The sequence below is a fragment of the Cryptomeria japonica genome, chromosome 4 (assembly GCF_030272615.1).
Source record: "Cryptomeria japonica chromosome 4, Sugi_1.0, whole genome shotgun sequence".
NCBI lineage: Eukaryota > Viridiplantae > Streptophyta > Pinopsida > Cupressales > Cupressaceae > Cryptomeria > Cryptomeria japonica.
Genome location: NC_081408.1, coordinates 562,030,818 through 562,054,648, shown reverse-complemented (window position 1 = coordinate 562,054,648; position 23,831 = coordinate 562,030,818).

Genomic DNA, 23,831 nt, shown 5'->3' with positions numbered 1-23,831 from the left:
TTTGCTACCTTGAGGGATTAACTTGCTACTACCAATGAATACAAAGACAAATTCAAATCTAGTTCAGAAAGGCTTGATGAGATGCTGGAAAGTTAGAGACATGGAAAGGATATGTGAGGTCTAGGATTTGAGAAAGGTGAATCCTCCAGATCAGGACAAGGAAATGCTAAACCTGATCAGAAGAAGAGAAAGAATCCTTTGTTAAGACAACCTAGTGCTCATAAATTTAATGGTAGATGTTTTAATTGCAACAAATCTAGTCATATGGTGAGTCAGTGCAGAGTATGATAAATAATGGGATGATGAACAATAATAATATGATGAACAACATGAATAATGTTCATACCACTACCTTTACCGATCATTGTTTCATATGCAATAATTTTGGACACAAATCAAATGTGTGTAGAGAAGTAATGAATAACTTTCAGAACAAAAGATGCTATTCTTTTGGAATGTTTGGACATATTTCTAAATAGTGCAGGACTAGATAGAATTAGAAGAACTTCAGACCTATGAAGAATAATGTTGTTTGTCGAGCATGCAACAAAACTAGTCACATTGCAAAGTACTACAAAAGCAAGAACAATGCTTTGATAGATAAGAACAAATCAAATGAGAAAGGTAAAGAGAAATTAGAAGAGATAAAGGAGAAGCATGAGAAGATGTGGGTGAGAAAGGATGAATCCAGAGCTGTCAACGGGTCTGCAACCAAATCCGGTGCAGGATCTTCAATCGGTAACTAGGGCTTTATGCCTTAGGAGGAGCTTTTCATGCAGATTCTAAGAAACCCCTCTTCAAAGGTCTACAATCAATTCCAAAAGATTGTAGAAGGACTCAATCATATGTGCAGATGATATCCAAAAGTTTTTGAAGGATCTTGTTCTACGGTATGAAATTTCATGAAGTTCATGATAACCGTTTGTTGCATTTATTATAGTGAAAAATTAGGTTTTTGAAGGATAAAAGTGCACTCAAGACTTCATTTGTCACAATGCAATCAAGAGAGTAAGAGAAGAGCAGATAGAAAAGAAACTTGGATATCTCAACAATAATTTCAACAACTTTTAAGTGAATTCTAGCACCCGATTGTGAAGAAAGGTATCTGGTGCAGGAGCACCCATGGTGTAAGGCAAATATATGGTCAAAGTAATAATTTGAAATATAATTGATATTTTAAGGTCATTTATAATATATTTTAATCCATTTGGAATTATTTGTAAGGCTTGGAAGCCTAAAAATGTAAGCAAGTCTTGATTATGTCCTAGTTGTCCATATAGGCCCTTATAGGTCAAGATGGTCAAAATGAGTCAAAAGACCCATGGAAGGGTATAAAAGTTATAAAAGGTCATTTAAGGTCCATTTTAAGGTGTCAAGAGTGTTTAAACAAAGTTTAAGTCCATTTTGAAAAAAAATGTAAAATTTGTTAAAAGTTGTCAAAATGCAACTTTTCAAAAGTTGTAAAATGACCAAAATGGGAAGTTGTATGGTTATAAGAGGAAGTTGGGTAGTTGTAACTTCCATGTGAAGATGAAAGTCTATAAAGCCTATGTAATGGTCATTCATAAGAGTGAGTAAAAGTTGGAGAAGAAATTGGAAAGCATTGGAAACATTTTGGTATCATATTTTCATTGTTTCAATCTCTTGTTTTGTGGTCTTGAAAGTTTTTCCTCTTGTTTCCAGGCCTTGTGTGGCCATGTACAGCCTAGAAACAAGTGTATTTTTATCATGATAGTTTATTATATTGAATAGTCTTTCCATTTCTTTTGGTTTGAGTTGATTTCATGCATTTTTGAGAAAGTTATGAGTATTTTGGTGAAAACCGTTTGGAACTACCCAAAACCCTGATTCACGACGACCAGTTTTGGAAAAACTATCACAACTAGGACAGATTTGGAAGGTGATTAGAAGAATGAATTAGATGGAATCATGATTGATTGGTATGAGTTTTTATGGATATGTTGAAAGTTTTGTGATTAATTGAAGGTTATTGATTGAATGTTTGAGTTTATGGAATGTAAAGGTTGTAAGTATCTTTGATGAGATTGAGGAACCTATCATATTTGTTATTGATTCAATGATAAGGTGTGTTGTTACATGATAAATGCCTCTAAAATGTTGTTCAGATGATTGGATCAGCATGATCCTTGATGGTTGGTTGGATTTACATGATGCTTTGCATCAGTATCTATCTGTTCAAATTTTCAATTTTTTGCAAACCATAGGATTCAAAATGGCTTTAGTTTCTAGTATTGTGACTCTTCTGGTGGTTGAAATTAAGGATAGGGCTCATCAAGTATTTAAGAAATATCCATGTAAATCAGTCAAGGATGATCCAAAAGGTGCATTCTCATCTGTGCCCTATGATATGTTGCATAATGAAGATATTAGGGCCTACATTCACTGTGACCTTGAAGAGCTTGGGAATGCAAACATGTTGGACCTATGCAAAAAGAATTTGGCTAACGGTTTGGGATATCTCAAACCCAAATATAAGGTGCTATAGGATAAGGGTTTCTCACGGTTCATGCATTTTCTATTGTTTGATGAGGCAAAATGGATGCGCTACATCCTTAGCTGCGTGCATGATGAGTTTATATGGCTTGATAGGCCTCACAAAAGCACCGAGCAAGCAATACATATTGTAACTAGTTTAGATGAAACTAGAGATGTGCCTAGTTTAAGAAAAGTATCAAATGACACCGTCATAGATACCACTGGATCCAAATTTGACAGCAAAGCCATGACTTTGAATGACATTTTGGAGAATGATGTGAAGTTTTCTTCAATGGTAGTCGGATATAGGATTTACCATTCTAGTCGGTACAACTCTATCTATGGTATGGCTAGCTACTCTTCTTACCAAATTCTCAAGGAAGGTAAGAGGTATGATCTATGCATTGCATTTTTGAATGAATTATTGAGCAATATAAAGAAAATTATGTGGGATAAAAAACATACTTTTAAATATGGTACACTCCTTATTTTCCTAGCACTGTACTTCTTGAATGAGATACCTAGCATCAACGGTAAGGTCCAATGTGCCTATGATATATCGGTGGCTATGTGGATCAAGGAAGATCTATGGGGAGTTGGTGATGCAACCATGAAGATATTTGCCCTCTGGGGATATTTAAAACCTTCCAAGCCACAATGAAAAATGTGGAGAGGATTCTGAAGGAGGTAGTTCAGAAATATGAGAAAACCATTTTCTTCATGGTCAATAAGGATCAGTGTCTGATGGAAGCAGTGGAGCCCCAAATAGTATGGATCATGCCCATGGGGTATGAAGTTGACTCTGGTACACTTGAGGCATATTCACAACACCTTCTGAGTCAACCGATGGATCCCAAGGAAGGGAGATTTGGCAAATATAAGGAAAAGGACCTTAGTTTATATATGTAGTTCACTGCTCTTGTTCAAAAGAGAAAAGCGACTAAGATGGAAGAAGAAGTAGCTGCTCAAATGGGTTTCACCAAGGAGGAGGTGAAGAAAGCAAGATAAAAATATTGTCAAAAGGAGGCCAAAGAGGAAACCAAGAAACCCAAGGTTGATTTGGTTCCTTCCAAGGAAAAACGTAAGGTAACTAAGTCTACTCCTGCTCCGGTGTCATAGCCTACAAAACCTAGCCCATCTGGAAAAGGTGTGCTAAAGAAGAAAGAAAAATCCAAGATAACCTATGTTGCAGTATCTCTGGTGGCCTCAGAAACTGAATTTGAGGAAGAGGCATGAAGAACTAAGAAAAAGGGAGAGTTTGACAGACTAGTGAGAAATCCTCAATCTAGTGGAGCACACCAAAGCAAAAAGACTAAGTTTGATCCTGCTCCCACTAGAAGATCCCAAAGAGGTAGATAGGTCAAAAGTAAACTCAACAAAGACCTTGAGTTTGGAAATATACAAGGTAAGTAAACAATCATTCCTCCACTATTAGCTAGACTAGTTGATAAATGAAATATTAGCGGATGGCAATTTGAAGAATCTTGAAGCAAACTTTGAGAATTTTGATGATGGTGACCAAAGGAAAGTTGAGGAAGAAATAGTATTATACTTACATAGTTTTAGTAAGACATTAATTGAATTAGAAAATTCCATTCCAAAGGACTTGTACAATTTAATAGATTCTAGAAGAAAGAATGAAAGAATAATTGACAGAGAAATGAAGGAGATAGAGCTAGTAAAGAGACATAGGAAATATGGAAAAAGATTATTCAGAATGACCCTCTGTACAAAGATGCATTTAGACCATCTCAGCTGGAAGATATGCAAGGTGATTCCAGAAGTCAGAAGGTTGAGACTCAGTCTAAAGATAAACTGAAAGACCAAGGTAATACCATAATTGATGTTGAGACCCGTGAGAATCCTCCGGTGGTAGATAGCTCTATAGCCCCTGTGAGTCAACAAATTGATATTGGGGACAATGGAGAGAAGAAGGATGTTGTGTCACGAGAAGATGAGGTAACTAAGGTGGACAAAGATAAAGGCATAGATGATTCAGAAATTGCCACTTCTCCGATTACAAGGATACCACCTCAGATTCTGATCAATCTTGATGGCTCAGTTGATCTTGGGAAGATATCTACTGCCAAGAATCTTATGCTTGCTGTTGCAGTGCAAGCTCAAGCCAGTGAAGATCTGGTGAAATCAGAGAATGAAGACAAAAAGATAATTTTTATGTTTATAGATGTTTTGCAGATGGTGGCTTCCAATATACACTTAGATTCAAATAACAACCCCTCCAGTTAATTATTACAATTGATTAATAGTGTAAATACCAATTTTGATTCTTTGGAGAAGACAACTACTCATAAAGTTTTGGATAGGTTTAAGGAAGTTAGATAACAAACATTCCTGAAAATGATTGAAGATGACAGGGTAACACTAAATAAGAGACTACAGACTAATTTTGACACATTGTTAGAAGTCGGTAAATTGTATAAATCTTATCTTATTTTCCCTAAGTTCACTATTGATATTGATAAACAGATAAGAGTCAGCCAGGGCAATCTTGCTAGTATTTCTCAATCTTTTCACCCTAATGTAACATTACGTAGAAGTATTGAAGGACAAATTATAGCCTTAAATGATCAGATCTAAATCCTTCAAGCGGATAAGGAGAAGGTTTTGAGTAAAGTGGGTGAACTCCAGAACCTGATCGTCATCTGGTTAATACTATGCTAAGTAATAAGATAGACTGTATGAAGGAAATGGCTCGGCTTGTACCATCAAATTTGAGAGAATTAGAAATTTATGCTATTGTATTTAATGCATTTATCACAATTTTGGATAACCTGAAGAATGGGTGGGATACTCACCTGGCATTTTTGAAGACTATTTATGCTGACCTCTTCAAGTATTTGTAAAATGTTTGTCATATGTATATCACTTTTAGGCAGCACCTTGTCTTTGGCATTGTTTTCAAAGGGGGAGAGATGAGGTGAAAAATGTATAGACTAATTGTGTATAGAGTGTACACTTTGGTGATGCAGGTTTTTGGATTGTTGATCAAAGGGGGAGCCTTAGAATTCTTTTATTCTTTCATCCGTTGTATAGGTTTCAACACTTAGCCATTTTTCACAGGTGTTGCCATCAATGCCAAAGGGGGAGATTGTTGGAAATTGACACTCATCCAGTGACTTTCGATGCCTAATTTATGGTCTAGGGTTGTTATTGATGGCAACTCTTCTTGGTGATTTGATATGGCAGTTGTGATTCATCTTATCTAGAAGATAGAGTTAACCGGTAGGTAGTTAATCGCTAAAACATGGTATTTCGGTAATGTTTTGGTCCGGAATGATTTCCGATGATTGTGATGTTTTTGGTGATTGTTTTTGTGATCTCGGTGATTGGGAAGACCTTTAGGAAGTGTGAGATTATAACCTTTTGGTCTGATGCTATGTTTTGTTCAAGATTGAGGCTAACTTGGAGCTACACGTTACACTTTTTGAAGCCAACTTGAAGGAGATTGCTTTTGTGTTATGACAGGATATATAAGATTTGGCGATTGATTTCTGGTGTGTTAGTGGTGTGGTGATCCGTTTTGGTGTGATTGAGAACAGTTTCACGTGCACATTTTTCTTTTAGACCAACTGGTAGCTGACTGAGATAGAAACATAGTATTCAACTGAGAAAAGACAGTTAGAGATTCAGTGCTTAATCAGAACTCATTCTTGCATAGTCAAATGCTAATTAGGAGTTCATTTCATTGTATTTTCTCATTTTAATCACATTATAAGTTAGTGAGACTTCCCTAAAGGTTGTAGCCTTCCATTCAACTATATTTGAGTAGTGAGCTCTAGGCAATGAGCCTAAATGCAAGTACATTCCCCATCTATGTAATATTTATGTACTCCTAGCTGTATTATATGAATATTGTGGGTTCTATCCCCACCATGATTTTTCCCTTTCCAGTTTTCTGAGTAAAAATTCCGGTGTTGTGGATTTGTGTATTCTTTGTTGCATGTTTATGTTCTTTTCTATTATGCATTGCTAACCGGTGGATAAAGAATAAGTTTGAGATTTGATTTCTGGTAGATCACTGATTTAGCCCTCCCTCTCAGTGACCTCTGATTCTAACACACTATAGATGTGTTTCTCTAGGTGATCCATGCTGGGGAGGAGAGTAGGAATAGTCTAGCTAGTGTGTGTGCAAGTGATGTTTAGTTTCAAGTATATAGCACCCCGTATAAGATTTTTTTACCTTTGGTTTCAAGCGTGCATCAACCTATTTAAGACATATAATGTAAATACAAATGCCAAGGGGTGACTGTCTAGTTTTGGGAACATTTCATTTTAGAGTTTGTTTTCTCTGGTTTTGAGAATGTGTAACCCCGTACAAGATAGATACATGCCTGGTTTCAAGGACATCCTATGTAAGAGTTTGTTTTCTCTATTTTTCAGTGATTTGGACCTCAGATAAGACATATATCAAATGTTGCATCTGGTTTCAAGCATGATTCATCTCATATAAGATTTTTTTTCTCTATTTCTAAGTTTGAACACCTTGTTTAAGACATGCAAAGATATGGTAAAATATAAAGAGGGTGATATTTATGCCCCCCTTAATATGTCAACATAGTTCTATGTTGATGTATTAAAAGAGCTAAGAACAAGGATACCCACCTTCAACACTGAGGAGATATCCTTTAGGCAGTAATGTCATAAATCCAAGCTAAAGAGAAAATACTCTTACAAGTGAGGATAAGATAGTTGAAAGAGAGATATCTTGCAACAAGTGTAAAGATGAAGAAGAATATATTTTTTCTCAAAGACATTTACCTCCAAGAGGAGTTTCTTGAAAAAACATACCATCTTCTACCACAAGAAAGAAGGAGAACAAGAATGCACACCTTCCCCCTATTGCTATCTAAAAGAGATTCTTGATGAAAGATGACACACCTTTGACCCAAAGAGAGGGGTAAGGTTATGATAGATATGCATTTCCAAGTGTAAAAGAGGTTGTAGCCAAGAAATTACATCTCGGTCATAAGAGATAATCCTTGAGAAAACAAACAACTTCACATAAGGAATGACATAAGATCATAAAAAAACACCACTCAACAAAGAAAAAGTGAATCCTTAGAAAGGATAAGAGAGGGAGAGAGAAAGGGAAAGAAATAATTATCGACCAAGTTTAAGGACAATGAGAAGAATTACACAACCTCTAAGGAGAGATTAGACATAATCAAATGCACAATGTACTCACATGAAGGAATATTCAATGCAAGAAAATACATTATTATATGTCAAATGAAACTCTAAAGAAGAGGTGATATTCAAAGAGAAAGAGAGAGAATTATGATGAAAGATCACATATTCCACCAAAGAGAAAGATTAACCATAGAAGACATACCACTCCATGCAAGAAAGGATATGAAAACATGAAAAATGCAACCCCTAAAGGGAATAGTGACACTTTAGATAAAGAGAAAAGAAAGATGTTGCTGCCCAAAAATATTTGATATTGAAAAATCATCACCTCTTATGACAAAGAACCACCCAATTAAGTTAACTACAAGTGTCATAGGTTGAGGAGAAAAATGGAGGGTGAGAAGAGTGCTAAGGCACAACTTTCTCACCAAGAAAGAGAGCAATATCAGTTGAAAGATTTATTTGAGCCCTATCAAATTGTTCTTGAACAAATTACTTGAATTCTTTACACTTTCCAAGATAATGAAATTAACTACGATGAAAGAGACAATTCTCATCACCTTCTTTATGATTTTTTCTAAACTTTACAAAAGGAAAAACAACACTTATCATACTGTAATTTCCAAAATATTATAGTTGCTAATCTTTCTTGATCATCAATAGGATTAAACCTTGTCTCTTGTGATGTAGAACAAGGACTTTTAAAATAAGAAGGATTGTCATCTATGATTTTAACTATTCCTCGATCAATGAGTCTTTGCATTCCATTTGGAAAATTAGGACAATCATTGGTAGTGTGATCATTAGTTTGGTGATAGGAGCAAAAGGGAGATTTTGAAGAAGAAGCACTTTTATCTGAGTGATAGGTTTTTTGTTTTACAAGATGATCTTTGAAATATTTAATCTTAAGGATATCATCCATAGGAGAGTTATGATAATTTCCTAGGCCTTCGGTAAGTTATCTTATGTAGGAGGGTTTATAGGGACTCTAATTCCTTGTTCAAATTTTCCAAGTCCTTGTCCTTTAAAACCTTGTTTTGATATTATGTTAAAGCCACTCATATAAAAATCTCTTAATTGAAAAGAAGGAGGACTATTATAATAAATGTCTTTGAAATTTTAGTGTGTGTTTAGAAGGAACAAAGGGGCAAGTAAATGAAGAAGGAATATCTTGTGACGGAGGATTTTCCTTTCTATCATCATGCATATCCTCTTTTGTAGATTGGGAAGGGAGATCCTTATCATGTAAGACCTCATATTTTCTTAATACTATTTTGGGAGATAGACCATGAATAAAATGCATAACCTCATCCTCTCTACAAATGTTTTGATGACAAAGATAGGCTCTAGGAGAATAAGGAGGATCTAGAGAGATTGAAACACCAATATTTTGATCTTGTCACCCTTGCGCTAGGATATGTTAATGAGAAGAATATGGTGCCATGTTTCCCAATGCTTGCTCTTCATTGGAGAGATCATTGATAGGAATATTATCTTGTTCTTCATTCACATTAAATACCCTAGGAGAGGTACAAGTATTAGGTTTTCCATTAACATGTCTAGGATTGGGATCTACAAAAGCTTAATGTGATCTACATATGCAATGCATTTTCCTAAAAATATCACAATAAAAGAAGATGCACTATAAATGAAATATTTGAGATCTAATTGATTGAAAGGAAGAAATTTGGAAATTCTAAAAATGCAATATGCCAAAGTGCTATGAATGAAAATAAACAATGTGGATTGAAAGAATCCATTATCCAATGCATGATTATGATAAATGTAAGTGAAAAGAAAAGTAATCATATGTAAAATAGAAAATAAATTAGATCTATCTTGTGCCATTATTAAATTATTAAATTACATCTTAAAATTAAAGTAATGAATTATGCAACCCACAAATCCAATTAACTAGAATAAATTAGGGTTTTGATGAATAAACCTCTAAATTTGTGTAATTTGATTAAAATGAGATCTATGAATATAAATTTGAGATTTAAAATGTTTCTAAATTAGATCTAGAATAATAAATCCAAATTAGACAATCCACAAGCTCGATTTTAGAATTAAAAAATAGGGTTTTTGTGAAATTAACTTATAAATTTTTGAAATTCAATTAGAAATTAAATTTGTAAATGTGAATTTTAATTTTAGATTGCATAAAAACTTAGATCTAAGAAAACAAATCAGAATTAAAGGTGTAAGGAGCCTGTTCACCAAAATGTAAATTGGTGAAAAATTAGGGTTTCCACCATTAGATGTATGAAGACCACTAATTTTTACTTTTGGACCATTACATCAAGGAAAGATAGAAATTGCATAGATCTAAACCTAATAGATCTAGATTCTTATTCTTGGGGGGTTTCAGATGAGCCTCTTCTTTTCTTTGAGTTGAATTTATTTGTTGAAGATGCCAAAATTAGGGTAAATATGCTAGCACTATTGTAAGAATGCATGAACAGTGAGATATAGTCATCAGATCGAGTCACGAACTTGGATCTGAGGATTTCAATAGGATTAAGATCTATTCTCGAAAGGAGATCCTTATTTGTTGGGACTAGTTTGATGGTTTCTCTAGTCCTTTGCACTTTTTTCACTCCAATTAGGGATTGATTTGTCACTGTAAATAAAGCATATTTTGAATATTGCAGCTTCGAACCTGCTTCGTACATATAGAAAAAAGGCGAAATAGGTTGGAAATAGGGGTTTTCCTAAGTCAAACCTTAGTTTGGGAATTGACCTTGAAGGAAATATTGCAAATATTTAAATAAATAATGGAAAGGTATACCTCAGATCTGCAATTATTAATAATCATGCTTTGCTTCTTGAATGCAATCACATATGTTGTAGGAAATGACATGAACATTAAAAAACCCTACTCATACACACATGCTTGCATATGAATGTTGTAACTTGGTCAACAATGATTGAATGAAGAATATATAGCCTTGAACACCTCTAAAAATAATTGATGATGAACACTTCAATCCTTGAATGCTTGATTTCTTGAATGGCAAGACTTCCCTTGCTTAGGATTGATTAATGTCTTTATATATGAGGATCTAGGTCAATTTACCGATTAGGCCGACCTCCAATGGTCATATTGAGCGACCAAATTAATTTCTCACCAGAGAGATAGGTCACACATCACCCTTGAAAAATGTGTGAGGCCCTACCCTGAGCCATCATAGCATTTCAATTGTTTTCATGCTGCAACTACTATTGATACTATATTTTGATGCATTATGGACATAGATTTTATATGATCTAGTGTTTGGATAACATTGATATGATTATATCATTTACTTTGATTTGTAGTACTTTATTTTGATGCTAGAAAATTTTGGATGCATGCTCTATAAATGATTTAATTCCATGATGATTATGTTGATGCCATTTAGTAGATTATTTTATGTGGATGTTATTAGATAATTGGAAACTTGATTATTATAATTGACATTGTATGCAATGTTTGAATTGTATTCTTTTAATACGATAATATTATATGTGATTTTTGGAATTACTAATGTGCAAAGTGAGATGTGCAGGAAAATTATTCCATGTGACCATGGAAACTATTCAGAGAATCAAGCCTAGACCTATGTGCATTTGTGAAGCCAAGGGTTGTCTATTTGGAGAGATAACACCTCATTTGTAATTTGTAAATGTTTATGCTTGGACGTGTGTTCAATTTAAAAATTGTTTAATTTATTAAATTCTAAAAAGGGACATTGCCATGTGTATTTTAGTGATGTGTAATTATTTTTGTGGTGTCACTTGACACGTGTTGTAAAGTGAGTTGACAATGACATGTCCCTTGGAAGGAATTGGTTTTACCAATTCATTTTTTAATTATCCTAGTATGGCCCCAAGAAAGTCTTGGATAGGGAGCCATTAGAAAGGTCAACTCAAGGTTGACCCATATGTAAACTTTGGGTGAGTTTCTAGAGGGCTAAACTAACTCCTAGGGTCAAGTTAGGGGCATTTTTAGTGGGCCATATGATGTACCTATGGATTAAGGCCAGATTTAGCCATGTGTCCACTCCCTAGGGACTGTTTAGTCACCCCAAAAGTTGAGTTTTCCAAGTTGACCAAATTTCAACTTTGGAGGAGCCTACCTAAGCTAGACAACCCTCCTCATGAGTGACATTTCTCTTCCCCATTCCTTTTACCTTTTTGAGGTGCCTTGGCTAGAGATTTTGTAAGGTGTTGGGAAGACCAACCAATGAACATCCCTCACCCTTCCCAAGAGTATTGAAAAGAGTGAGGAGTGTCTTCTTAGGGAATAGTTTGGGAGGGAGAAGTTTGATCACCCACTCTCCATTTTTGGAGACATAGATTTTCTTGAGTTTCATTCTTGGATTGGGAAGTTTTTGGCTAAGTCTTGAGAGGAAAAATATAGTGGATTTGAGCAGCTCTTCTACAACTTCTACTCATCCTTTTTGGCAGATTTAAGGTTGGTTGGTTTACTATCTCATGTTGTTGTTTTGAGTTTTGAAAAGATTGTTTGTTGTGGTTGTTTTCCCATTGTTGATTTCTTAGTATGTTTAGGAAGATGTTGGGTTCTTCCTTTTGTGTTTGTGTTATTGTGGTTTTATGATATTGTTTTGGGAGTTTTGAAGGCCAAACTCACCCTTGGCAAGGTAGAGTGGCCTTGGGGTGAAGGGTTGTTTGACAGCCCTTGGGGTGAAGGGTTGTTTGACAACCTATGAGTGTAGAGGCTCTCTTTGGAAGAGAGTGATTTACAAGGGGTTATGGGACCCTTGCTGCATAGTGTTTGGTTTATGCAATGAGGGTCATAAGGGGAGTTTGTTGGCTTGTATGCCTTGGGGGACATAAGTAATTGTTGGGACAAGTTTGGAACTTGTGGATGTACTTCTTAGTAGTCTTGCAATGGCATTATGTTCTCCTACTTGTAGAATTCTCCTCTAGGTATTTGGTCCACCTTCACCCCACTTGAAAAGTCACATAAGTGATGATGTCTATCCTTGGGTTGGGAGTGTGAATGTTGTGAGTTTTCTTGCTTGTATGTGTATTGATTGCGTGTCTCCCATTTACCCTTGGTTCTCTTAGCTTGGGGGTGGCTTCTTGTAAGCCTAGGTTGGGAGGTGAGTCTCCATGGTCACAACCTACAAGTTTTTATTGCAGGTTTGCTTGGGAAAGGATTGGAAAGTAAGCTATGGTTGATCCTATTGTTGATTGTATTTACTTGTAGAAAAGAAAAATAATTTCATATTGTATTTAGTTGTAAAAAGAAAATAATTTCTTATTGTATTTAGTTGCAGAAAAAAAATAAAAAAATTTTGTTTCGATTTTTGCCCAAAAGTTTGGGCATGACAATTTGATATCAGAGAAAGGTTTCCAACACTGGGAACCTTTCTCCATTACGTTTCTCTTTTAATATTATTTTCTTTAAGAATTGTTAATTATTTATTTATTTACTTTATTTTAGTTTATTGATCATTAAGGATGCTTCCAATTATTCAACAAGCTTGTAAGCGCAGTAGGGGTTCTAGATGTGCTCATATGGCATGCGAGGACGTTGTGCGAGATGAGTCAGATCCAAAAGGGGATCAAGAAGCTCCTCCCAAACAACTGATTGAACCCAACAAAGACATTTTGGTTGCACTCCAGAATCTGATAGGAATAGTTTAGGATAGACTCCCAACAGTAGATCCTCAAGTAGAGCACTAGAATTATGAGAGTCATAGATCTGTAGCAAGGGAGTGGAGTAGGAGTCCACCCCCTAATCGTATAGAGGCCCAGGCTAAGCATGAGCCTGAATTAGTCCATCTACCCTAGGCACCTCTAGTAGTGGCTCTAATTATTTTTGAGAGCACCTTGTGATCCCGGGGATCAGATTAGGGAGATTTTATGTCTTCAGCCACCATCCTTTGCAAGATCCACCAATGGGGTGGAGCCCGAGGCTTGACTTTTGAGTCTAGAGAGGTGGTTCAGATTGCATCCTTATGAGAGCAATTTGAAGGCACAAATTGCCATTCACCTTTTGAGAGGGACGTCTTCCACATGGTGGAGGCAGGAGGAGTACAAGAATGATTTAGCTGTTGACACTATCACTTGGGACATCTTTACAGAGAGATTCAAAGACAAATACCTATTAGATCACTATAGACAACATAGGATTGATGAGTTCGATGACCTTCCGTAGAAGGGTCTCTCTGTGTCCCAGTATGAGAAAAAGTTCTTTGAGCTTTTACCCTACGTTGACTACCTAAAGGACGCGAAGCTACTCGTCAACTGGTTTATTAGAGGATTGAATTACGGTATAGTAGGACTAGTTAGGATGGCAACTCCAAGAAGCCTTCAGGTTGCCATGGAGAAGGCCTTGATATCAGAGGAGATTCAGGGTATATCGTAGGACATGCGAGATCGACATCAGAACTGAAACCCTATACCGCAGTCTTTTGGGTTTCAGAAACCCCACTAGAAGGGTAACCACAGGAATTCATTGGGGTCCTTTAAACCCCCTCCTCTGCAACAAACATAGTAGAATCAGAGGCAGAGGCCTCCAAGGGTCAGTAGGGATTTAAGCCCAAGTAGTGGCATTCACAGAGTCCTAGGCATGATCAATGATCATAAGTTCCATACACACCTTCGACACAGACTCAACAATCCTCCATGGGTGGTTTCAGTGGATCGAGCAGGTCAGGAGGATAGGGATACTCTAGGCCACAAGGTGTTCAGTTTCAGACATGTGGGGCATGTTTCACTTGTGAGCCTATGGGGCACATGGCAAGAGAGTGTCCACAACAGGCCTGGAATTTGACAGGCTATATGGCCATTTTTGCACTTTTAGACCATATATTACAACTAATAAAATTAGTGGACTGTAAGTATCGACACGCTATTTTTTCCACAAACCATATATATGACACTTAAAATTATTAATAAGCCGTAAAATATTATAATAGGTAATATATATTGATATATATTATTTTACAATGTTTATTATAAATATATGAATTTATTTAGAATATTTTAAAATGGTATGATTAAGATATAATTATTTCTAATTTTATATTATTTTTATATGAATTTTTAGTATGTTTTTCTTATATAAATTTAGAAACTTTGTCAATTTAGTTTTTAATATTTTTTAAAGATTGTCTTAAATATCAATATAGAAACTTCTAACAATTGAAATGATAAGATTAATCATTTCTAATTTTTTAAAATATTGTAATAAAAAAATCTAAAATGGTTTCTATTTTTATAATAAACAAGATTTTTGGGTTGAATTTAGAAACTTACAAGTAAATTAAGATTTTTTAGTGCATTACTAATTTATCATTGTTTTTCAAAGTTTCACTTTTTAATTATGGAATTATTTCTTTTCACCTCAATTGAATTTTATTGGAACTTCAATTCTATGAAGCTTAAAGAATTTATATTAAACTATTCACAAATTAAAAAAAAATTGACACTTAACATTTTTTTAAAAATGTAAAATGAAAGGCATTAAAATTACTAAACCGTCATAAAAAATTATATGACAGGCAGGGGTGGCCGTCAAATTCCAGGCCTGGTCCACAGGGTCAGATGGCAGGCAGTCAGTGAATGGCAAGTTCAGAGCCTATAGTTGGGGACATGGGTAGGTCTCATAGAGTCTTTGCAGCGGTTGACAACCATTAGGCAGTGCATCAGGCCATAGTGATAGAAGCCGCAGGTATGATCAAAGGTAGCTATGTTTCTATCTTCTTTGATTCAGGAGCTACAAATTCTTTTATATCTCCATTGGTTATGGAGCATTGCGGGATAGTGACATCTAGGCAAGGTGTTAGTTGGGAAGTGGAGTTGGCTTTAGGAGATAGAGTGTTTGTTGAGTCAGTGGTTAGGAGCTGTCAGCTTCAGTTTGGGAGTACAACCACCTTAGTAGACCTTTGAGTCACACGTCTAGGATCTTATGGCATTGTTCTTGGCATGGATTGGCTATATGCCCACAAAGCCAAGATGGATTCTTGCCAAAAGAAGATCGAGTGTGTGGATGATTAGGGTACCTCCATAGTAATTTTAGGGATTCAGAGGCCCGTATCACTTCGTATGATTTCCACTATATAGCTTAAGCAGAGCATGCAAACGAGATTCTAGTTATTTTCCATCACCATCTGTGATAGAGAGGAAGAAAATGAGAAGGAGCCTTCCCTAGAAGATCATCCCATCCTTGAGAAATTTGTAGATGTGTTTCCTTCCAAGCTACCTGGTATGCCACCTAGCAGAGAGATTGATTTTCACATAGATCTTGTATTAGGAGCTGAGCCAGTTTCGGGAGCACCATATAGGATGACCACAAATGAGCTTAATGAGCTCAAGATGCTGCTTGAAAAACTCTTAGAGAAGGGTCACATTCATCCTAGCATCTCCCCTTGGGGCGCACCGGTCATCTTCGTGAAGAAGAAGGATGGATCCCTTCAGTTATGTATGGATTATAGGCAGTTGAACAAAGTGACCATCAAGAACTAATACCCTTTGCCCAAGATCAATGACTTATTTGATCAGCTTCAGGGTGCTAAAGTATTTTCTAAGATAGATTTGGAGTCAGGGTACCATTAGTTGAGGATTGTAAAGAGCGATATCCACAAGATTGCTTTTCGTACCAGGTATGGCCTCTATGAGTTCACCATGGTCCCATTTGGTCTTACGAATGCTCCAGTTGTATTCACAAGTCTCATGAATGAGGTATTCTGCACTTTCCATGACTGATTTGTGATTGTGTTCCTCAATGACATATTGCTATATTCTTCGAATGAGAAGGAGCACGAGGAGCACTTGAGACAGGTATTGCAGTGCTTGAGAGACAATCAGTTGTATGGTAGTCTATCGAAGTGTGCATTCTTTAGATCAAAGGTTAGATATCTAGGTCATTTTATATCCGAAGATGGGATCTCAGTTGACCCATCGAAGATCAGAGCTATTATGGATTGGCCAGCGCCAACTAGTGTGACAGAAGTCAAGAGTTTCATGGGTCTAGCAAGGTACTAGAGACACTTCATTGAGGGGTTCTCCAGGGTTGCACATCCTATTACATCCCTTCAATGAAAGGGAAAGAAATTTGAGTGGATAGAAAGGTGTGAGAGGGCCTTTCAAGATCTCAAAAGGGAACTCACTAGTGCACCTATTCTTGTTGTGCCAAACCCCTTGAATGATTTCATGGTATGCACAGATGCTTCCTTGGATGGATTAGGAGCAGTTCTTATGCAAGAGGGTCAAGTTATAGCATATGAGTCTAGAAAAATTAAGACTCACCAGCTTAACTACCCTACTCATGACCTTGAGCTTGCAGCAGTGGTGCATGCACTTGTTAGGTGGAGACATTTTCTTTTGGGTCATCATTTTGAGCTTCATTCAAATCATTAGAGCTTGCAGTACATATTCACTCAGCCTAATCTTAATGCTCGTCAGAGGAGATAGATGGAGTTTTTATGTGAGTATGATTTTGATGTTCACTACATCAAGGGGAAAGAGAACATAGTTGCAAATTCCTTGAGTAGGAGACATCATTAGATATGCGCCATGACTATGGAAACAAATTTGAGAGGTCATATATTACCGCATCTACTAGAGGATGAGTGGTATTTAGAGGTATGTTGGGTAGTGCGATCTCAGGAAACCTTGGAAGGGAGATATGCAGACTATTCACTAGAGTTCAATGGACTACTATGCCATAGAGGGCACATCTATGTACCTTGTTTCAGAGGATTGCATGATTTCATTATGTTGGAGGCCCATAGAGCTCCTTATGTAGTGCATCCTAGAGTAAAGAAGATGCATGCAGATTTGAGATAGTTATATCATTTGCCAGGTATGTGGCAATTCATTGCTCTACTAGTAGCCTGATGCCTTGAGTGCCAAAAAGTCAAGGCAAAGCACCGCCATCCAGGTGGGTTGCTCCAATCTCATGTGACACCAGAGTGGATGTGGGATACTATATCAATGGACTTTGTCATTGGTCTTTCTATGTCAACGCGTTGTCATGATGCCATCATGGTGATAGTTGACAAGGTGACCAAAGTAGCCCACTTCTCACCAGTCCGGACTACCTTCATAGCACCAACAGTGGCACATGTATTCTTGCGGGATATTGTCAGACTTCATGGCATTCCATGCAAGATTATCACAAACAGAGATTACCTCTTCACTTCTTCCTTTTGGAAGGCGTTACATGAAGCAATGGGTACCAGACTCAACTTCAGTACAGCCTATCATCCAGAAATGGATGGACAGATAGAGAGGGTAAACTAGGTGTTAGAAGACATGCTCTGTATGTACGCCATGGGTCATCAGACCAGATGGGAAGAGTACCTTCCTTTGGTAGAGTTTGCCTATAATAATGGGCATCACACTTCTTTGGGGATGCCACCTTTTTAGGCTTTGTATGATAGACCTTGCAGGACACCTTTGAGTTGAGACTGCATTGAGGATAGAGTAGCTATTGGTCCTGAGATGGTTCGTGATATGGAGCAATAGGTGGTTTTGATTAGACAACACCTTAGAGAGGCATAGGATAGGCAGAAGAAGTATGCAGATGAGAAGAGGATAGACCATAGCTTCATGGTTGGGGACAAAGTCTTCTTGAGAGTGTGACCGCATAAGAGTCCAATCCATTATGGAAAGGGTTCTAAGCTCGCACTTCGCTTTGTCGGATCATTTGAGATCCTTGTGAGGATAGGACTAGTTGCATATCATCTAGCTTTGCCACCTAGCCTGTCACACATCCACGATGTGTTTCATGTATCAGTTTTGAGGAAGTACATTTATGATGAGTCTCATATTCTGGATCGGGATGCCTTGCAAGTGGAGTCAGATGGGGAGCTGGCTTTGGAGCCCATCTATATTTTGGCTCACTGGACATTGTCTCTTTGAGGCTGAGAGATGGACCAGCTAAGGGTCTAGTGGGATTGTTATGACGAGGTTACAACATCATGGGAGGATGCAACACAGATGAGATCTAAGTACCCCCATCTTTTTGATGAACTTCAGGAGGAAGTTCTTGCCTAGAGGGGGAGGATGTGAGGCCCTACCCTGAGCCATCATAGCATTTCAGTTATTCTCATGTTGGACCTACTATTGATACTATATTTTGATGCATTATGGACATAGATTTTATATGATCTAGTGTTTGAATAAGATTGATATGATTATGTCATTTACTTCGATTTACAGTACTTTGTTTTGATGCTAGAAAATTATGGATGCATGCTCTATAAACAATTTAATTTCATGATGATTATGATGATGCCATTTAGTAGATTATTTTATGTGGATGTTATTAGATAATTGGAAACTTGATTATTATAATTGAAATTGTATGCAATGTCTGAATTGTATTCTTTTAATATGATAATATTATATGTGATTTTTGGAATTACTAATGTGCAAAGTGAGATGTGTAGGAAAATTATTCCATGTGACCATGGAAACTATTCGGAGAATCAAGCCTAGACCTATGTGCGTTTATGAAGCCAAGGGTTGTCTATTTGGAGAGACAACACCTCGTTTGTAATTTGTAAATGTGTTTTAATTTGTAAATGTTTATGCTTGGATGTGTGTTTAATTTAATTTTTTTTTAATTATTTAAATTCCAAAAAGGGACATTGCCATGTGTATTTTAGTGATGTGTAATTATTTTTGTGGTGTCACTTGACACATGTGTTGTAAAGTGAGTTGGCAATGACATGTCCCTTGGAAGGAATTGGTTTTACCAATGCATTTTTCAATTATCCTAGTATGGTCCCAAGAAAGTCTTGGATAGGGAGCCATTAGAAAGGTCAACTCAGGGTTGACCCGTAGGTAAACTTTGGGTGAGTTTCTAGAGGGTTAAACTAACTCCTAGGGTAAAGTTAGGGGCATTTTTAGTGGGCCATATGATGTACCTATGGATGAAGGAAAAATTTAGTCATGTGTCCACTCCCTAGGGACTGTTTAGTCACCCCAAAAGTTGAGTTTTCCAAGTTGACCAAATTTCAAATTTTGAGGAGTCTACCTAGGTTAGACAACCCTCCTCATGAGTGACATTGCTCTTCCCCATTCCTTTTACCTTTTTGAGGTGCCTTTGCTAGAGAGTTTGTAAGTTGTTGGGAAGACCAACCAATGAACATCCCTCACCCTTCCCAAGAGGATTGGAAAGAGTGAGGAGTGTATTCTTAGGGAATAGTTTGGGAGGGAGAAGTTTGATCACCCACTCTCCATTTTTGGAGACATAGATTTTCTTGAGTTTGGTTCTTGGATTGGGAAGTTTTTGGCTAAGTCTTGAGAGGAAAAAGATAGTGGATTTGAGTAGCTCTTCTACAACTTCTACTCATCCTTTTTGGCATTTAAGGTTGGTTGGTTTACTATCTCATGTTGTTGCTTTGAGTTTTGAAAAGATTGTTTGTTGTGGTTGTTTTCCCATTGTTGATTTCTTAGTATGTTTAGGAAGATGTTGGGTTCTTCCTTTTGTGTTTGTGTTATTGTGGTTTTATGATATTGTTTTGGGAGTTTTCAAGGCCAAACTCACCCTTGGGAGGGTAGAGTGGCCTTGGGGTGAAGGGTTGTTTGACAGCCTATGAGTGTTGATGCTCTCTTTGGAAGAGAGTGATTTACAAGGGTTTATGGGACCCTTGCCGCATAGTGTTTTGTTTATGCAATGGGGGTCATAAGGGAAGGTTGTTGGCTTGTATGCCTTGGGGGACATAAGGAATTGTTGGGACAAGTTTGGAACTTGTGGATGTGTTTCTTGGTAGCCTTACAATGGCATTATGTTCTCCTACTTGCAGAATTCTCCTCTAGGTATTTGGTTCACCTTCACCCCACTTGAAAAGTCACATAAGTGATGATGTCTATCCTTGGGTTGGGAGTGTGAATGTTGTGATTTTTCTTGCTTGTATGTGTATTGATTATGTGTCTCGCATTTAGCCTTGGTTCTCCTAGCTCGGGGGTGGCTTCTTGTAAGCCTAGGTTGGGAGGTGAGCCTCCATGGTCACAACCTACAAGTTTTTATTGCAGGTTTGCTTGGGAAAGGATTGGAAAGGAAGCTATGGTTGATCCTATTGTTTATTGTATCTAGTTGCAAAAAATAAAAATAATTTCTTATTGTATTTAGTTGCAGAAAAGAAAAAGAATTTCTTATTGTATTTAGTTGCAGAAAATTAAAATTTGTTCTAAATTTTGCCCAAAAGTTTGGTCATGACAAAATGGGCCCCATTAAGGGGGACTAGGGCACTAGGTACTTTGGTATGGGACCAGGGCAATAGAGCCCTATTCCTCCTCAATCAAGGACCAAAATTAAGGTCTACTAAGGATGACATAGCCCCAAGGGATCATTTGGTAGGTGTATGAGGTATAAAAGTTGGAGTTAAGGCACTGAATGGACCCATATATGAGATGAGTGGGATATGTGCTAAAGTAGGGGCACAAACATGAGGTGTAAATTGGCTCAATGACAATTTACGACACTGTAGGAACAAACCTATTTATGCATTTGATAATGATGTTTGTGCACTGTACAACAACTGGGAACAACATGGCCTCTAATAATCTACTCTCTAGTAATTATTTTGTAATTAGATGCATATTAGGACTATTTATCCTTTCCCAAAATTATGGCATGTTTATGTGCCCTAGCCACATATCGGTGACCTCTAGTAGTGAACTTTGCAATCTTTAAAAATGGTTATACCTAAGATACTTGTATTTCATCTTATTAAATTTGGCCTTAGAATGGGTGCATTTGAGTTTTTGCAAATATTTGGATAGATCTTCCCCTTTTTGAGGTTGATTTTGATGATAAAATTGATATAATAACCCTATTTCTGGTATTAAACAACATCTTCAATGATTTGGAAGATACTTCTCTAAATAATTGTGCTTGTGAGAAATATCCTTATCTAGATTACACTCCAAGTTATGTTATGAATCTACTTCGTAAACTTTGAAAAATATGCTAATATTTAACAAACATTTTTTAAAATGACAAACTTGGAGTTAATAGCCTCTTTTGTACGTAGCATTAAATTTTACCTACCTTAGCTCCCCTATAATTAATGCATCATACCTAAGTAATTTCATGATTTTTTATAGGAGCATCAAGTTTAAAATTAGTTTTGGAAACCTTATCAATATCTGACAAAGGTTTCAAAACTTTCTTCACTTTCACCTCTACCTTTTCTTTGGTTTCCTTAGGGTGATCTTTAATCATCTTCTCTATAGTGATGTTCATTTTCTCCCTGTTTCTTTAGTTTTGGATCGTGTGTTGGATTCTAACAAAGTTCCAAGAGATTAGTCAAAATTTAAAATGTATTGAAACTTTCCTCTTCCCTTGTATTTAAAAAGGTCTTTCAGAAAAGGGTTAGGTTATGAAACCACGACAATCTTTGGCAATTCTTGTAAAACAGATTTTTTCTTCAGATGGATCAAACTTTTCAAACCTTGACAAGGTTGTGAGAACCACATAGGAGTTCGACAACCATTAAAAAACTTAAAGGGAAAAAGAAAGACTCAAATAATTTTAAGCATGAATAAGACTAGGCGAGGACTAAAGATTATCAAGATTCAAACAAGTTTTGGGAACCATGTTGAAACCCAAAAATGTTCTTGAAATCAAAAGAAAAAATTGGCTAAAATAAATAATTTGATAGAAAATATTGCTAGGTGCTGATAGGTTTGTGGAAACCTCATTGGAACCCAATGATAGTTTCAAAACCATCAATAAAGTTTGACAAGACATTAAAATGAGTAGGTGTTATATTTTTAAAATGAAAATTGAGTCTTTAAGTACAAAGGGGAAAAAATTAGTAGGGTTAGAACTTCAAAATGTTGATTGGTTAAAATTTTTTTTTAGCAAGATGGTGATTTTGATTATGGAATGACAATCCAAGGCAATAGATAGGTTTGAATAGGGAACAAGACTAACAAGGATGCAGTACAAACCTAGAATCTCTGGTTAAAAAATTAGGTGATAGAGTTTAGACTTTAAAAAATGACTTGGATAGGATTGACACACACATACAGACACACACACTGAAAATGAGATGCACACCAAAACTTCATAAATTCTTACACTACTATAATAGCCTACTTTAAATATTATACAATTTTCAATATTTCCCATTATATGGTAGTGACAAGATTGTTCGATGAAGATAAATCAATTAGAATGCATTGTTCCCACGTACCCAATTTATTTTAAAAGGGCCTTGCCATAGAGAATAAAACTTACAGTGAGATCTTTTTGGTATCTATGTTGCGGCTATTTTTTCAATTGTTCAGTGGTGACCATATTTTGATCTACATTTCTCTGCATTGTAATATCTTGTTCTATGGATTTGGACGTATGTTTGGGATGTTGGTGTGTGTCCGCGATTCAAGTGGTTCATGGTTTGGAGGTCTGCAAGTGATTGTTTTTTCAAGGTTGACAATCATTATAGTTAGTGTTCTTGAGGTTTTGTATGAAGATGTTGGTGGTTCTAGTAATTTGTGTTGGTGCGTATGTTGCCATAGTAATTCATGATGCTTGTTGATGTTTCTGGATCGTGTTCCTTTTATATTGGTGATCCACATTGATTTTTGTGCTCATAATTGATATTTTTCTTTTGTATATTGGTGTTCTTTATGTTCTTGGTTGATCGAATGATTGTAACATGCTCTAGATGTTCCAGGTGTAATTATTGGAGGTCCATGCTATGTCTTGACCAACATTGCTTGGTCCGCATGCTATATTGTATTGAGTTTGGTTGTATTTTTGTAATTAGGTGGTGAGTGTTGAGCCGACCTTGATGATTTCTCCAAAGTTGATTCCATGTATAAATAATTTTAATAGTTTTGTATTTGATGGTGGTGTGTGGATGAGCATGAGTGTGTATGTGCATTGAATGTATACATCGTTTGAAGGTAGAGACGAAGTGTGAAGAAGAAAGTTGTTTTGAGCTCCAATGGAACTAAACCAGACATTAAGGAGATGCTATTTCATAGTTCATAATTTCCAGAAGTGATCCGTGATTATTTGTACAGGCAATGAGCCTCCCTTGTATTTTGAGCAGTGAGTTCTAGGTAGTGAGCTTGAATGCATGTGCATTTCCCATTGTAATACTTTTAATAGAGTATACCTATATTGTGGGTTCATCCCTACTGTGGTTTGCCCCCTAACAGGGTTTTCCACATACCAAATCTTGGTGTTATGTGTGTTT